Raw genomic sequence first — 14,315 nt, forward strand, 5'->3', positions numbered from 1 at the left:
TATATTCATGAATGATATAACTAGCTTAATGTTCATGCATTACCACTCCTAAAAAAATCTCCAAAATAGAGAAGTGTCATATCTTCTCATAATGAGCATTATGGAGCATTATTTCTGAATATGCAGAAAAGCATTATTAGGTAGGTTCCAAGATTTCTTGGTTTATGACTTTTATGTGTGTATGAGTATACATATATCTACAAAGAAAGCCTTAATCACGTAAACCATAAACACACACACACACACACGCACGCACGCACGCCCACAGACACATCCTTAATCTGTGATCTAATCCTCTCAAATTTACTGGTGACCGCCCTTCATTAATCAAAATCATTAAAAAATATTTGCCCAGCCCTTTGCTTGTCTGTAGCAGGCAGCTTGCCAAATGTAGTTTCCACAGAAGTAAATGAGATCATGCCTTGGTTGCACCTAAGTCCTTTAAAATTCAGGAGTTTTTCAGTTCACGTTTCAGGTTAATCTTTTCCTTTCTTTAAGAACAGAACATCCTCTTTGCAGATCTCCCTGAGGGCCTGGTATTTGCAACATCAAACAGAACACACAAACCATTGCACCCACTTTCAAAAGCCTATTATACTGTCAACTGGCTTCCTAACTGCAACCAAGGGAGAAGGCTTACAGACGTCTAAGCTTTTTTTTTTTTTTTTTGGCTGCTGGAAACTATCCACAATTTCTCCAAGCTACCACTGCACTTTGTTTCACTAAATAACTCCTAATAAAATGGGCAATATTCCAAGGAGGAAAAAGGCAACTTGAACTCACTATAAATCTCACCCTTCCCGCTTTTCATTTCTTTCTCAAACTTTCAGTGGTTGGCAGGCTTTGAGGATCGGGGACTGTCGTGCTTCGCTACCAATATGACTCTTTTCTATACTACGTAATGAATCATAATAAAATGCAGATCCACAAAAAACCAAGCCCAGAGCAGGGCAAGAGTTGGGGGCAGCACCTTACTGTGCTGTATGACTTATGTTTTACTATTCATGTTGGGACGGCTAGGAAAGGCTGGAGTAAAAAGGGAGAGGAAAACAGGCATAGACAAGTTTTTAACTTTCAAATCAAACAAGTATGTTCTGCATGTTTCCTTTGCCTCTTTAGAATCAATCCAAAGTAATACAAGCCCAAGGGGAATGTGTGGCTGCCAGTCTGCACCAGCAGGGATTCACCTCCTTAACTGTTAACAGAGTTCATGAATGTACGTTCCAAAAGGACACACTAGTAATGGGCCCCAAGTAGCTCAAAGCTTGCAGAGCATTTGGAAATATACAAAACAAGCACCCATGGCATACATGCAAATATGTATATAAATACAAAAAGGCCCCTAGGTGGAACATTAAACTATTTATCTCCTCTAAATGTCAACATGTTCCTTTTTCCTTCCAGTAAGTTTTTTACATTTGGTTACTACCAGGAAAATAAAAATGTCCTCAAAGGGCTGCACATCAGAGAAATGGAAATGAATGGAGGACAACAGGGGAGAGCACAGAGGGGCAGGCAATGCCTGCTGTACCAAGAGCCACACACACATCTGCGTGTCCAAAGTGAGTCAAATCACAAAACTCTGTGATTTCCTCCATCTGGCCCCGAATCACTTCTTCCAGGAAAGCTGACCCGTCTTGACCTAGCTATGAAGGCTTCAATACACAAAGTAGTATGTCTTCCAGTCACTAAATCAAATCTGGGTAAAGTCCTCAAAGCCTGTTGAATTTAGATATTTGACAGAAGTTCTATGTTCACACAATGACATACTCTATAAACAGCTTACATGTTCTCTGCTCTGCCACCTGTGTGTTAGCAAGGGTCACATTTTTTGATATAGAATCTGCTGGCCTTAAGACGAGGCAGCCTTGAAGCTGAAAAGGGGTCACTGTGTGCAATGCATTAGACACAGCTCACCTGGACATGCCCTTCATGTCTCCTCATAATCTCCTTTCTCTCCATTCTGAGTTAATCTTTCAACTTACAAACTGATAACAAATGCACCCACTGTGGATAATTTTTTCCCTTTAGAGAAGGTTTTTCTCTCATGCAAAGCCTACCCATAAAAGTAAAGAAAGTAAGACAAATGAATCATTCATCTTGTTAAAAAAAAAAAAAAATCCAACTGAAAATGTTGCCTAGATCCACAGGTGTTACTGAGCCAAGCAGAGATTACCACCCACAATTTTTGACTTTTGATTTTTATTTAACAACTCATTTGTATAACCTCGCTGAATAGAGGCCACAGACCTGAAGAGATGCAGCTGAAGTTCTATCAAGTTGGAAGGTTATGTCAGCTGCCAAGCCTGGAAATGGAGCCCTGCACAGCAAGAAAATGGTGAGAGATTGGTTACAGCCATAAGTAATTGATCTGTCTGAAAATACGGGCTACGAATCATGGGATTAATGCTAGTGCTCCAGCTGGGCTGCATTGCTCATTTCCCTCTAGCTCCCTGACAACAAAGACATGCCTCTTTCTCCAGGGACAAGAAATTTTTATTAAAATCTTTATACAACTTAGCAGCAGAGACTCTGCAAAAGCATCCTAGAGATTTGGGGAAGAGGGGAGGTGCAGCCATCATAAGGAAACCATCCCACCATTCTCGTTTGATCTTGTTTTCATTTCAAAGCAGTCACCAGCCTGCTTCCCATGGCCAAATGTACTTGCCCCTCAGCTCAGCAAACATGGAGAGGGAGCCCTGCTACTGGTGCGCTTAGCTGGAGAGAAATGGATGAGCAAAGCGGCAGAGAGCTTGCAGGGAAAAATAAAGTGGGAAGGCATCCAAAACTGCAGCTGTGCTGGCCCATTAAAAAGCTGAAACTCATTTCTGCTGTTCGACCTCATGCTTATCACCACATAACTATTCATCAAAGAAATTTCAGTGCAATTAATTAAATTATTCCCATGTCTGTGCCACAGAGTCGTTATTCCAATATCAGCTTTCACTCACACTCTCTTAAGCTCATGTCTGCATGCCAAGTCACTACTCTGGGGTTGTCCAGTCTCAATAAAGCTGTGCTCCTCACCACTCACACAGGCTATCATTTCTCTTTTTTATTGCCATTTATTTTCCACTAGGATTTTGCTGCCAGTATATTGGCAGGACTTCCAGTATATGGATGTAATGAAATCTACCACAGACACTTAACACGGGGTCAGGATGGAGCTCAGCTCATGTGAAGCTGTAATATAATAAACAAATGCTTTCAGAAGGAGGATTTTATCAGCTCAAAAATAGAACTTGGTATCCTCTGGTACCAAGTGCAGAAAAAGTTGGAGTCTTTTGAAAATTCTTGTGATAATTAAGTTTATGGCTAAAATATGCCTAACATAGGAAATCTGAGCTATAGTACAGATTTCTTCTCAGCTGTCAGAGCTGGTTTACTAAAAAGGAAGAGCATGAAAATGTATTGCTGAAACTATGTTTTTTACACCACCATCTTCTTAGTCACAGACCTATAAGGGGCACACTCATATGATTCGGGGGATTTGACTATTGCCTGTGGAACTTTTCTCTGCTAAAGCTATAGCAAAATGTAAATGAAATTAAGAGAAAATCTCCTTCTACTTGATAACCAGCAGGTGAATGTTCAAAGCTCTTGCCTTTTCCTTGTCTATCACCTTAGCAAATTAGAGGACTGAGACAAGGTACACATCAACACTAAATGTATTCTTAAAACATGGCAGTGTTCATACAAATTCAACATTGGAAAGAAGCAGAGAGCAAATTTTGGAAATTTAGCTCTGATGCTGACTCTGAAGTGAAAAGTAGGTGCTCAGATGATCATCACAGGACACAGAGCGGCCATCATTTCAGGCCTGATAACCATTTATTAATTCCTCACCTAACTTCCAAGGTAGTATGACTGCCAAAAAAGACATGTGATTATAAAGGCTATTGGCAGGACTTCCATATTATAGAGGTTATAGTACCCGAGCTTCCTTAAAAATCTCAGCAATCCCAGAGTTTAAGAGTGAAAACAGAGAGTGTCAAGACTGGATTCTGTCATTCAAAACATCAGATGCTTGGTAGTAACTTCTATATGAACTATTCTAAAATTTCTTCTTTATTAATACCTGGAGTGTATTTTTAAATTAGATCATTATGTAATGAAATGATATACTGAGGATAATTAAAATAGGCTGATTTTTTTCTAAATTTGACAAAAACCAAGAGGCTCAAAGAACTCTAAGCACAAGAAACATAAAGAAAACTATACCAGTGAGACCATAATTAAATTGCTTATAATTAGTAATAGAGAAATTCTTAAAAGCATCTAGAGAAAAAAGACACATATACAGAGGAAAAAGATAATGTAGCAGCTGATTTTCACAAAGAAAACAATGCAATTGAGAAGACAGAGGAATATTTTAGAGTACTGAGAGAAAAAAACTATCATTCCATAATTCTATACACAACTAAAATATCTTTCAAAAGCAAAAGTAAAATGAAGACTTTTGCAGAACTACAAAAGCTGAAAGAATCAGCAGACCTACACTATAGGAAATGTTAAAGGATGTCCCTCAGGTAGAAGGCTAAGTGATAATAGAAATACAGGTCTATACAAAAGAATGAAGAGCACCAGAAATGGTAATAACAAAGCTAGTATACAAAAATTTTGTTTCATTATTTAAAAGATAATTAAATAATTAAAATCAATAACACTGAAGTATGAAATTTATAACATACATTGAAGTAAATAATGTATGACAATACAGTGGAAGGAGAATAGAGAAATGGGAATATTTTATTGTAACATACTTATGCTATATATGAATTGGTGTAATATCACTTGAAGGTAAAATATAATACATTAAAGATATCTTATAATACCTAAAGCAACAACTGAAATAATAGTTACAGCCATAAAGCTAAGAAAGGAGATAAAATGGAATAAAAAAAAATATTCAACTGATTTTAAAAAGGCAGAAAAAATGGGGGAAGGGAACAAAGAACAAAAGGAAACATAGAAAAAATATAGAGGATGAAATATTTAAAACTAACCACATAAACAACTACAAAGAATATAAACAGTTTAAATATTCACAAGTAAAAAGGCAAAAATTACCAGACAATTATAAACATGAAAGACCGTGCTTACTTCGGCAGCACATATACTAAAATTGGAATGAAACAGAGAAAAGTAGCATGACCCCTACATGAAGATGACACGCAAATTCGTGAAGCATTCCATATTAAAAAAAAGAAAGAAAGAAAGAAAGAAAAAAGACCTATAATCTCTGAGAAACACACTTTAAATGTAAAAACACAGATAGGTTCAAAGCAAAGAGATGGAAAAGACACACCATGCTAACACTAATTTTAAACTGGAGTAGGTATATTAATATTAGACAAAGTACATTTTAGAGAAAAGAATATTTTATAATAAGAGTCAATTCATCAAGAGAACATAATCTTAAATGTATATTTATCTAATAACAAAGCTTCAAAACAAATGAAGCAAAAACTGATAGAACTGAAAGGAGAAATAGACAAACATACAAATATAGTCAAAGATTTCAATAACCTTTTCTTAATAGTTGATAGAATAAACAGATCACCAGGAATGCTACAGAAGATTTGAAGAACACTATCAACAAGAATTGACACTTATAAAATACTCCAACAATAGCAGAGTACACACATGGAATATTTACCCAGACAGACCATATTCTGGGCTATAAGTCTTGATAAATATAAAAGTATTCAAGTGATACAAAGTACGTCCTCTGACAATAGTATTAAATGAGGAATTTGGAAGTATTTTGATTTAAATGAATATGAAAACAGAGCATATCAAAATCTACGGAATAAACCTAAAGCAGTACTTAAGAGGGAAATTTGTAGTGCTATCTTTATTTGAAAAGAAAGATTTCAGATCAATGTCCTCAGCTTCCACCTTAAGAAACTAGGAAAAGATCGAATAGAAACAAAAGTAGAAGAAAGAAAATAATACCAGAAATCAGTGAAAGAGAAAACTAAAAGACAATAAAGAATATCAATAAAACCAAAAGCTGGTTCTTTGAGAAAAATCAATGAAATTGATAAATTTCTAGCCAGACTAATCAAAAAAAAGGGGGGGGGGAGGAGAAAACATGAATTTCTAACATCAAAAATTACAAAGGTCACGTCAGAGCAGATTCTAGAAATATTAAGCAAATATGTAAAATATAGGAAGGAAATAGTATAAACAATTTTAAGTTAATAAATTTGAGATGGACAAATCCTTTGAGAGATACAAGCTACCAAAGCTTACCCAAGAAAAAATGAAAAACCTGAATAGTTCTTTATTTATTAAAAAAAAATTGTAGTTAAAAATCTTTCCACCAAGAAAATTATAGGCCCAGACAACTTCCCTGTTAGAACCTACTGAATATTTAAGGAAGAAATATCAAATACTACACAGATTCTTTCAGAAAACTGGTTTTCTATAATGCCAGAATTATCCCAACAGCAAAACAAAAGTGATTGAAAGAAAATGATGACAGAATAATCATATACAACAAAATACAAAGAACAACAACAAAAAAAACCACCGCATCATGATGGAATGGTGCTTATCTCAGGATAAAAGGTTGGTTTAACATTTGAAAATCAATCAGTAAAATTTGTCATATTAACAGGCTAAAAAAAAAACCATGGTCATTTCAATAGATTCATAACTAGCATTTGACAAAAATCTAGTATTCATTGCTGAAAAACAATTTCTCAGCAAACAAGAAACAGAAGGAAGCTTTCTTAAGTTCATAAGTGCATCTGTGGCAACCTACGGCTAATATCCTAAATAGTGGTGGAAAACTAAAGACTTTTCACTTAAGCTAGGTAAAATGATAAGGATATCCACTCTTACCACTTCTATTCTACACTACACTGGAGATTTTAGGCAGCACAATAAGATAAGAAAAAGAAATTACAGGTGTCTAGATTAAAAAAGAAGTAAAACTATCTGTAATTCACAGATGACATTGCTGATTATATGCGTAATACAAAAGAATCCACAAAACAGCCACTAGAACCGATAAGTGAGTTTACAAAGGTTACAGGATAAATGATAAATATATAAAAATCAGCTGTATATGTATATACTAGCAAGGAACCATTAGAAGTTGAAATTAATAAAATATCATTTATAACAGCATAAAAAATATATAGTGATAAATCTGACAACAGATGTAAAAGATCTGTACACTGAAAACTACAAAGCATATCTGAGAGAAATTAAAGAGAACCTAAAGAAATATACTACATCATGAGTGAAAAGACTCAATATTGCTAAGATGTTAACTTTTCCCAAATTGATCTATACATTCAATACAATCTAAATCAAAATCACGTGGGGCTTTTTTGAAGAAACTAACAAAGTGATTCTAAAATTCATATGAAAATGCAAAGGACCAATACAATTTTGAAAAAGAAAAAAGTTGGAAGATTAACACTATCTTATTTCAAGATATTATAAAGCTATTATAAGATATTATAAAGTAATCAAGACATGTGGTATTGGCACGAAGACAGACCAGGCTTAGGAAACTTTTCTTAGAGAAGGGCCAGATAGTAAATATTTTAGGCTTTGCAGACCACATGTGGTCTCCATCACACTTTCTCCTTTTCTTCTTTCTTTCTTTCGTTCTCTCCTTCTTGTTTTTTCAAACTGTAAACCTATGCTTAACTCGGAGGTTATACAAAAACGGGCTATAAGTTGTATTTGGCCCATGGTGGTAGCAACCCTTAGATGGACAATTGATCAATGGAACACACTGAGGCTCCAAGATTAAACAAATACAGACAACTAATTTTTGACAAAGATGCAAAGGCAATTCAAAAGGAAAAGGACAGTCTTTTCAACAAAGGGTGCTAGAACAATTTGATACATATGTGCAAAAAGAAAATGAATTCAATACTTTTCATGATATACAACAATTAATTCAAAATGGTGAGAGATCCTAATGTTAAATCTAAAAACATAACTCTTCCAGAAGAAAACATAGGAAAAACCTTGCAGCTTTGGATTACAAATGATTTCTTAGATAGGACACCCAAAGAATAATCCAAAAAAATCTGATAAATTAGAGTTTATCAAAATTTAAAACTCTGCTTTTATAAGACACTCTTGAGAGTAAAAAGACAAACCACAAGCTGGAAGAAAATATCTGCCAATCATATGTCTGATAAAGGTCTTCGAACCAGAATAAAGAACTCTCAAAACAAATAATTCTAAAAAACAACAATCTATTTTTTTTTAATGGGAAAGAGATTTGAACAGATAGTTCACCAAAAATGATATACTGATGATAAATAAGCACATGAAAAGATGTTTAACAAAATTTGTTATTGGGTAAATGCAATTCAAAACCACAATGAAATATCACTACCCAATTATTAAATGACTAAAATGAAAGAGACTAACCATCAAGCATTAAAAAGGATATAGAAGCAATGGAACTCTCATGTAATATGTGTAGGCATGTATAATGGTATAACCATTTTGGCATTTTCTTAAAACATTTAAGATATACCTACCATTCTACTCTTAGATATTTAACCAAGAGAAAAGAATGCATATTGTAGTTGTACACAAATATTCATAACAACAACAACAAAAAAACTAGAAACAACCCAAATGGTCATCAACAGGTAACTGTGTAAATAAATTGTGGTATAATCATAGAATGAAATAATACAAGCAGTAACAAAAAATGAACTGTTAATATACATCATGATGCGGATAAATCTTAAAATAATCATGCGAGTGAAAAAAGCTAGTCAGAGAGAAAGAGAGAGAGGAGGAGGGGGAGGGAGGGAAGGCGAGGAAGAGGGAGAAAGAATATATACTGTATGATTCCATTTTTATAAAATTTTAGAAAGTACATACTACTCTATACTAACAGAAAAGCAATTTGGTGATTACCTAAGAACAGGCAAGGGGTAGGGAGATGGTAGAGGGATTACAAGGGGATGATAGGAAACTTTTGGGAGTGGTGGATATGTTTATTACCTTGACAGTGGTAAAGCCTTATGGGTGTATGCCTATGTCAAAACTTAGTAAATTCTATAGTTTAAATGTGAGCATTCATTATGTCAATTATATCTCAATAAAACTATTAAAAAGTAAAGCAAAATACCATAGTCCACAATTATACAATATCGTTGTATATTAAAAAATTAATTTGAATATAGACATATGTGTATAGGCAGTGATAACCTGAAAGCCTTGACCATATGAAATCCCCCAGAAAGTATCAAGAAAATAAATTATCAAGCAAAGAGAGGGTACCAGGGGCAGAACCATGGGGTGAAGTGGGAATGAGCACTGAAAGAAGAACTGATAAGGAATGATTTCATAAACCAGTGCTTAGTGATTTCACAAAATTTGAGAAAGGAAGGTCAATGGAGCTGGAAGCCTGAAAGCTCTACCATATAAAGGAGTATATCTGCCATGATTACTAATGCATCCCTAGCATCAAGTTACATAATAGGCACTGAATACACTGACTAGTGACTGGATGAATGAGAAATAAAATCACGAGATTTTATGACTTAATAATTTATTAATAACCTTATACAGAAAATGTTTTAGTAGAGAAGACCAAAGTCAGTCTGCAGTTGGTTAAGGACTGAATAGGAGGCAAGGAGGTCTTCTGTTAACAGGAAGTTCAAGAAACAAAGGACTAAAAAGCCAGCTTTCTCATTCAAAGTTCCCAAGGAGAATTAAAGTTTTTAGACCCTCTATATACTGTTCTTGAACTTCACAGTTTAGACTGTTTGGAACAATTTTAGTCCCCTGGGAATTCCAACATTAAAACCAGAAGTAAAGTACTAAAAGTCCAGTTGTCTCCATAAATATTTTAAAAACATAAGCAACAAGTAAAACTTCCCCTTTCCTCTACAGAGACATGTGATCTTAGCCTGATTCCTGCTTTGAATTAGAAATACTCCCCCTCCCCAACACAGACTGATTTTTTAAAGTTTTTAAGAGGAATTTCCTTGTAGGAGAGATTACAATAAATCATTCATATCCATAAAATTTAATTTGGAAGTTCCAGGTTTTAGCGAGTCAACACTGTAGGCACGTAGTCAACACAAGATTGAAAAGCCATTTTACTTCCTCGGTTACATGCTTAGGATTAATAAAATTATTTTTGGAATAGATATAGAGTGGAAAGAAGGAACCATAATATTTATTATGGTTCTCCATTTCACACACATATTCAAAGCAAATGAATAATACAACACCAGATAGAACAATATTTTAAAACACACACACACACACACACACACACACACACACACACTTCAAAGGAAAATACACCAAACATTTTCTTTTCTAAAAATTAACATTAACTGGCATGAACTGGATTTTTGTTTCTTCACATTTATCGTTCCATTAATGAAATCCTGATTTATATTTACTAAAGGGACTTTCAAAGTTATTAGAGCACCTTGCAATTCTACCTACAAACTTCAGCAAGCCATTTTGTTGCTTAAGTGGATTAACAAAAACATTTTTCAACATTGAGTCTAATAGATGAATGGAAATAACTCTTGTCTATAACCAAAATTCTCTCACAAAAATATTTTTTTACTTCAACTGTCTTAGCTGGTTAAGCAGAAAGAGACAGTCCATTTTACTTTGAAGTTCTAATCCTATTTTAAAAAACAAAACAAAACAAAAAACGTTTTTTATAAGATTTTTCATTTATAATAATGTTTCCAGAATACTAAGTTTCTTTCATCAATGCATGACCTCTCAGAACAAGGCAAAATAAAAGCTAACCTCCACCCTACCTGGCTCCCTACTCCTCATGAATTAGGCTCTGAGAGAAAACCACAAACAGATAAATCCTCAAGTATTTACTTGACATAAATGCTTTAGATAACTAAACTGCCTGCTTTGTGTCTGAAGCTCCTTGTCACTCAATTATCTTTCAATTCCTTGGATTCCAAAGCCTTGCCTATATTCTAATGATATTTAACACTTCTCTTAAAATAACACCCTCTGTTATTTTGAATATGGCAGACATGCTTAAAGGCCCAATAAACACTGTCCTTCAAGGGTTCTACATACAGTAGCTGGCATTCGAAAACCTCAACTTCGTATCCTATAATCAGGATGGTTTCCTACATTGCATTTGACCTTCCTGCTATGTTGAAAGCAAAAATCTCACCATTTACAAAAGATCATCACTGACCTTAATTCTCATTTGGATTTTAAGAGTCCAATACTCTATCAACTGAGCTAGCCAGGTGCTCCCCATTTAGATTTTAAATGGTAATGCTTAACAACCAGCAATCTGGGAAAAGGTATATACATGAATACATATACATACATTTACTACAAATTTTAGTGATAACAAAAGATGTGTAGCAAATAATTTATAAATAATGATAAAGTATACAATATTCTCTATTGTGAATTCCAACCAAACGGCCAATTGATTTTCAAAGATGCTTCTGTTGAACTATGCGGAACTCTTATCTATAGCCAAACAATGGTTGCATTTGAAGAATGAGTATTTTTTTTTAATTTTATTTAGTAAGTTAGTTAAATCTTTATTTTGAAATAATTGTAAACTTAAGAAAAAGTTGCAAGATGAGCATAAAGAACTCTCATTTATCTTTCACCAAAATTCTCTATTTTGATGTGAAACTTGACTGATATTTTCAACCCAGTAAAATTATAATGGAACAACTAAGACACATGTCAGAACTTCATTTGTCAAGGACATGAATAACTTCTTGAATTAGATAATATTTTTAATATAGGAATAAAATTTACTCATTTTATGGTGCTATCCATGATGTAATGGATACAGGTATAACACACTTATATCTGTATTAATAACATTTTCTTTTTTTTTGTTTGTTTAATTCTTGACAATAAAATAAGAGATCAAGACTGGATCTGTACTATTTATCGACTTCTGTGTAAATCAATCATGGCTACATTCAAGCTACGGGAGTGATGTCACTAAATGCATCATTGGTAAGAGATGCTCAATAGCACACAATAACCTCAAGGTCATAGGTTATAGTAAAATGTGGCAAAATAATTAGGAAGTTATGACTTCTGAATAGTTATTGTAATTAAGTAAATTATATTAAAAATAAAAATAAGTTTATGCAACTTAATTTTTTTAAGGCTGTTTAAAAAGCTGACAACTGGCTTATAAAATTCCTGAAAATTTAAATACTAGTTCTTGTGAATTGCTAACAAGCCAGTTCCAGCAAATCAAAATAAGATTGTTTTGTTTACAAAAGTGAGCCTCTTGCCTCCCTATCACTGGGTAAATGGTATTTAGGTTGTTCCCATTGGTGAATAAGGGATGCATAAGGCTGTGAAGTGTGTATGTTCATTCACAATCAGGCTATCCTTCTTGATAGTTATGAATTTATAGAAATACTGGCAAACAGAACATTTTTCTAGGCAAAGCTAACCCTGGAACCAGGTTTTCTACCAAGTGAGTCAAACCAGTTGAAGGGGAAAAAGCAAAGAAATAGTCCTGATGTTAACATCTATTATATTTTCTAATACAGATATGTCTCAAGGCTCTCTTAGCTCCTACCCACAAAAGGCCATGAAAACATGGGAAAAAAACCAGAGGTTACACAGAAGGGCACATAAGTTGTACAGCAATAACAAAGTCAAAACCCTTCAACACCAAAGACTGCTCTGTATAAAATAGGATGCTTCTCTCTTTCTCTACTCCCTTTCTCACATCCTTGTTTCTTCCCCTCTCCCTTCTTCCTTCCTTTCTTCCTCCCCAGCTCTTCCTTCCCTCACTCTCTCCTTTCCTTCCAGGAGGAAGTGGGATAAGTTCATAGTGGGAGAGATTCAACCACTGTATCTTTGCCCTTCTCCACCGCATTCAAAGATATTATCTACACAGCTAGAAAATGGCACTGAAAATGAAAATATGTGGTAGGGAGAGCATGGTAGGCACAAAAGAAGAAACTTCTGCTCTGAGAAACAAATAAACTTTATTTCATTAGGCTGACACAGGAGTAAAGACTAACCAGAGTTCTACTAAAGCAAACAACTGAACATTCACTGACAACCTACCACATTCCTGACTCAGAGTAGAGAGCATGTGGAATGCAGTGATAAATGGGCCATGATCCTGGACCACTTGCCTAAGTATAAAACATCAAAAAATGAGACCCTGGCAGATCCACTGTCAATCTCAGCATTAAATCTTCCAGAATTATAATGACAGCAGATGACTATTTTAGGAATACAGTATTTCAAAGACTGGAAAATATGTTCCAGACATCCAAGGGTCTAGAGTATAACTGAGCAAAGAGGCCTGCACAGGAAGCAGTAAAGTAGAAAGGGGGCAGTGAATAGCCATCCACAGAAAGTAAAACAATCCTGGTCAAACAGTGTGGCCTGATTGCTTCCATTCCTGGTAAAGTATTGGCATTTGTGTGTGTGTGTCACAGAGAGAAATGAAGGCACAGAGCTGTTCAGTCTAAATGCCAACGTATTACCAATCCACACCATAATTTCTGATAATTTCCCAAGGGCTTTCGTTATGAAACCAGGATCAGTAAAAGAGACATGTGGATATGTCTCAGTTATTTATCTCAACAAGCACCTAATTTGCTCCTACTATGTACACAGCATGTGTTAGGCTTTGTGAGATGACAAAGATGAATGTGACAGGGTGTCTGAACGATCATATGAAGATGTCAGGTAAAGATACTACATATGGAATATGTACACTTATCATTTGAACCATATAAACAAGGCAGAGGACTCAAAACATCAGGGTATGAGCTCTGACAACTGCTAGGACATAGGCCCTGGGTCTGTTTTATCCATTCTCAGAATGGAAGTGCCCATAAAAAGCATTTCATCCAATCATAAGTCAAAGTTCATATTCTCTCACAATATCCCTACAAGGTCAGCAACAGTTGTCAACAATATTCTCAGTGACCTAAACTCTCCAAATAAAGCCTATCCCTCTTTGAACAGCTCAAATTGTTAGAAAGTTCTACCTTCTACATTGCATCTACTTGAACCTTCTACCCACAGTTCTTGTGTCCGCTGGGACCCCCCAAAATAAGTCCAATCCCTCGTCTATATGACAGCCCTTAAATAACTGAAGACAATTATCATATATTCCTCCAGGCTAAATATCTCCAGTTCTTTCAATCATTTCTAAGAGGACATGATTTTGAGTCCCTTCAACCATCTGGATAACCCCTTCTCTGCATGCACTCTAATTTCAATACTCTCCTAGCTTTGTTCAAACTGGCTGCTATTTGACTATGTTTTCACAATCCGAATTTGTACTATGAAGATCCACTTTT

General features: G+C 34.8%; 1 protein-coding gene and 1 non-coding gene across 2 annotated transcripts in view; one reads left to right on the forward strand and one right to left on the reverse strand.

The window, feature by feature from the left end:
- Positions 1-14,315, reverse strand: part of LOC102897055 (autism susceptibility gene 2 protein) — a gene marked incomplete at its 5' end in the record, with an annotated part of 490,671 nt that overhangs the window by 32,044 nt on the left and 444,312 nt on the right. The gene's annotated exons all lie outside the window — the stretch shown is intronic.
- On the forward strand, positions 5,096-5,202 carry LOC112485295. Its single transcript, XR_003048396.1, has one exon. It is a non-coding gene; the product is annotated as a U6 spliceosomal RNA (small nuclear RNA).

This window comes from Pteropus alecto, unplaced genomic scaffold (assembly GCF_000325575.1).
Source record: "Pteropus alecto unplaced genomic scaffold, ASM32557v1 scaffold68, whole genome shotgun sequence".
Classification (NCBI taxonomy): domain Eukaryota; kingdom Metazoa; phylum Chordata; class Mammalia; order Chiroptera; family Pteropodidae; genus Pteropus; species Pteropus alecto.